The sequence below is a fragment of the Corvus kubaryi genome, unplaced genomic scaffold, assembly GCF_017639235.1.
Source record: "Corvus kubaryi isolate FWS band 111438036 unplaced genomic scaffold, C.kubaryi_AGA036_p1.0 37391, whole genome shotgun sequence".
NCBI classification, from domain to species: domain Eukaryota; kingdom Metazoa; phylum Chordata; class Aves; order Passeriformes; family Corvidae; genus Corvus; species Corvus kubaryi.
Genome location: NW_024581130.1, coordinates 10770772 through 10774825, shown reverse-complemented (window position 1 = coordinate 10774825; position 4054 = coordinate 10770772). Strand labels below are relative to the sequence as shown.

Here is a 4054-nt window from a genome sequence, read left to right as displayed (position 1 = left end):
GGGAGGTTGCTTTTAATTTTTTTTTAAATGTTTCTATGGAGCTTGGTATGTCAAGTGACACTACCAAAATAGAATTGGAATAATTGAACTTCAGGACATGGCACTTAATTCTTTTAATGTGTTTGTGTGGGTGCAGGAAATGCCAAATCCCAAAGCAATATGTCTGTAATATTAAGTGCAACATCTGTAAAACCAAGTCCTCAGTGTGGGCTTTTCACATGGATGCAAATGGTCTAAAGGCCTTTTTTGTGTCCCAAAAGCCAAAAGAAACCTGCCAAAAGCAGGCCTTCATTGCATATCAGGGATTTCAATTTGCTGTTGGATTCTTCCCTCCAGTCTGCTCTCTTTGGGTTCTTGTGCCAAAGGGGATCTGGCCCCAGAGCCATACAGGGTTGTCTGTTGCCTTAATAAATGTAAACGAAATTTACCAAGTCTGTCAGGAAAGCAAAAATATCCTGGGGTTTGTTTGGCCGAAGATGGAACACGAAGGTGTCCATAACTAGTAGTGAGTGTGAGTGCTGATAGTTTTGGGTTGTGTGGTGCCTCTGGTCCCTCAGAAGTCAGGGCAAGGCTGAAGGAGGGAGGGAACCTGCCACGGCTGTAGGTGAGGACAGTATTGGCTGTTTCAAACTGCTTGATCCAGAACTGGGAGAACAGCTTTTCTCCTTTCTCTCCATCACTCATGTTCTTCTCACTGGGGAAACAGAAATAATTTTAGAAAAATTAGAAATTTTAGAATAATTAGAAAAATCCAGCTAAAAATCTCACCTGTGTCTCCCCTAAGTTATCCTAGTTATTCCCAGCTAGGAGCTGCAAGAAATTCAGGCAGGGGAGATGACATCAGGGAACAGTTGTAAATTCAAAGGCAAAAAGAGATCTACTGGCAAAGGGCAGGAAAGGGGAAAGGCTTCAGAAGACATTTCTGCAGTCTAATTAATAACTATTTCTAATTCCCCAGTGAGAAGAACACGAACTCACAGCCATTAAGGCCTGATGGTCCCCCGCAGTGAGAGCTCAGCATACGTCCACAGAGGCAAGTCCATCATCTGAAAGGAAAAAAAGAAGAAAAAGGTGATTTATTTTGCTTCAAAGTTATTTCAAGTTCTTAAAGCCCAACCAACATTTGCTCTTGATTTTGGTTGGGGGAATCATGAGCAATGGGCACAGGTCATGTCATTCATTTAGCTGAAAACCTGGCATAATTTAGAGGGGACACAAGAACTGTTCGTGTAGGAAGATGTGAGGGGATGTCAAGGGGAATGAGGTGGCATTTTTGAGGGAAAATGCTGAGGCAACTGAAGGGGGCCCAGCAGAAAATTTCCCTGGGAAATCCAAGGCCGCTTGGGACCAGAGCCAGGGCTCTCTAGGGGTAGCAGTGAGGGGTCAGCACTCGGGACTCACTGCATCCTCCTTCCTTGGCAGCAGCCGGGAGGGAAGGGAGAAGAGGCCCCATGTGGGACAAGGCCAGAGACAGCAAGCAGAGGAGCAGCCTCAGGCTGGAAAGGGGCAGGAGAAAGGCACTGTGGGCAAAGGGACATCCCTGGAGTTAGCAGGGCACCTGTGGGGAACAGAATGGACACTCTGAGGGCAAATGGAGGTGAGGAGTAGACAGTTTGGGGCAAAATCTGAGTTCATCTACAGGGAAATAAGTAGGGGATATTTTGGAGGGAAAAGTTGAAGTGATGAGTTCACCCATCTTGGCCCAAGTTGTGTTTGCACAAAGCAGGACCAGAGGTGAAGGCCAATCCAAAGCTAACCCTGCTTGACCTCTAAATTCACGGATAAGTTTTACAAGCTGCCAAATGAGGGATTAGAAATGAAACCAAGAGCATTAATGAGATTCCTGGGAATCCCATTACCTCGTTGTCATAAAACTTTTAACAGAGTTTTGAGCTTTTGATGTCAACAATGCATTTCTTTATTTGGATTATTCACTGTGTGGGATTTAGATTTTAAAGCCCTCATGGTGGCCCTGACACCGCTCGGGAGCTGGTAGGAAAAGCAGAGTCAGAGCTCTTGGCAGGTGCAGGGTGTTTTCCCCCAGAGTGGATTGTGGAGGAACTGTTTGGGATTTGGATCGTCCCTCTGGGTGGTGCCAGTTGCTGTGATTTGTATAATTCCATACATTTGACTCCCAAAACTTCCCAGCCCAGGGGCTTTAGCTGACAGGGCACCACAAAGATTGTTCTCTGTGTGGTACCCAGATTTGAAGTTCGCTATCCGCTTTGCTAGTTCAGATGAATTATACCCCTATCGCCAGATTCCCTGCTCAATTCCCACTGGAATTCCTTCACAGTGCCTCATGGAGTGTGGATATTCCCATGCAGAGCTGCTGCTTTAATGCCAGCTGTGTCAGGAAGCAGCAGAGCTTCCAAGGAAGCTCAGCAGGATCAGGACAAGGACAGGTTTATGTTCTATAGAATTTGCTATTTATAACCCTCATCCCCCTGGCCCCACTGATGTCCCCAGGGGGCACTTGACAGAGTTCCCTGGAATTCAGCTGATTTCACACTCACCTCCCCTGCGAGCTCAGGCTCCAGGTGATGTTTTAAAGCAGGAGAAGGCGCTGGCCGGATGCACTCCCAGCCCGTGCTGAGGCAGCCCCTGTGGCCACGGGAGGACTTCTCTCCCTGCAGGCGCTGATTTCATTCCAGAGCCTCAGGAGTGGCCTCTGCAAGTTCTTTTCCCTCAGGAAAGGGATGCACATCCCTGCCTTCAGCTCAGCTCCACCTGGGAAAGCTTTCCATCGGTTCTGCACTTCTGGGTGTCTCCATGAAAAAATCCAAACAAAATTTCATCCAACTCTGACCTTTGATTTTAAGGCATCTCTGAGAACATTGCTTGGGATTTAATTTCTACAAGGGAAGCTTGCCTTGGCTTTAATGCTGCTGATGGATGATGTCCTCAGGCTGGAAGGGAAGGGATTCGGGGTGGCTGGGACATACCTGGTGGGTGTCTGGGAGTTCCAGGAGCTTGGCACCAGGAGTTACTGTCTGAGCCTCTCTGCAAACGCCCCGTGCCAACATTCCCCGGTGCCAGCTGTTCCTTGGGGCATTTTTGGGGTGTCAGTGGGGTCTGTCGGGGCTGAAGCATCTGCGGGTGCCTGTTCAGAGCAGCCCCTGGCCGAGGGGCCGCAGGCAGCCCTTTATCCATGTCCATCCCAGCACTGCCCGGGCAGCCCAGTGCCCGTTCCCGGCATGTGTGTTTGGCACGCTGTGTGCCACGGGCAGGACACTGCAGGCACAGCTCCTCTCTGCAAATCCAAAGCACAAGAACTGCTGCTTCCCTTCCTGGGCCTCCCGGCCTTCTCCCTGCCCCCGTTCCCTGCCAGCTGGGACACACGGAAGGAGCACCAAGGAACACTCCTGGCAGTGAACAGGAGTCACTGAGAGCTCTGTGCAGCTCTGGGCCGGAAAAGCTGGCCCGGCCTCAGCAGCCCCTGGGATTTTGGGCTGTGAACACTCACCTGTGGGAAAGGCCCCTCTGCAGGCAGGAGCAGCCCTGAGCCTCTCCAGAAGAGCTTTGGCCATGGACCAAGTGAACCCTCAGGACTTGCCTTGCTCATTTCTCCCTGGAAAGGGCCATGGAACGAGCACCTTTACAGCTGTTGGGTAAATCCTGGAAAGGGCAGGAAATCAGGGTTATGGGAAGAGTTCAGTGCTGTCACACAACTGCTCACCTGTGTTGTTCCATGATCAGGTGCTGGCCATGGAGCTCTGCCCTGTGGCCATTGGAGGGGCTGGTGTGTAAAGCAGCATTAGCATAAAAGAAGGAGCTGTATTTGCATAGGAATTACCTTGCTGGCACTTGGCGTTCCCATCCCAGGCAGGACATTGCCAGGAGCTGAGATTGGCTTGGCTGGAGCAGGGTGCTGAGAGTGCCCAGGTGTGGGTTCAATCCCCAGAGAAGCCATTCACATAAGGGTTCGACTTGGTGGTCCTTGTGTATCCATTCCCACTCAAGATCTCCTGTGGTCTGGAAATAAAGAATAAACAGTTTTCACTGGACTTTTAAACCCAGAGGTTTTTGCACTGGAGCGTGCAAGCCCCAGAGA

At 50.0% G+C, this 4054-nt stretch overlaps 2 long non-coding RNA genes across 2 annotated transcripts in view; one reads left to right on the top strand and one right to left on the bottom strand.

The window, feature by feature from the left end:
- LOC121669251 overlaps positions 1 to 4007 on the top strand; it is an 8436-nt gene extending 4429 nt beyond the window's left edge. Inside the window, exon 3 of the long non-coding RNA XR_006017675.1 lies at positions 959 to 4007. This is a non-coding gene — a long non-coding RNA (uncharacterized LOC121669251). The remainder of the gene's footprint in view (positions 1 to 958) is intronic.
- LOC121669250 lies at positions 99 to 3037 on the bottom strand. Its single transcript, XR_006017674.1, has 4 exons — positions 2946 to 3037; positions 2517 to 2768; positions 979 to 1046; positions 99 to 694 (listed from the first exon to the last, which is right to left on the bottom strand). It is a non-coding gene; the product is annotated as an uncharacterized LOC121669250 (long non-coding RNA).
- Positions 4008 to 4054: the final 47 nt, after the last annotated feature.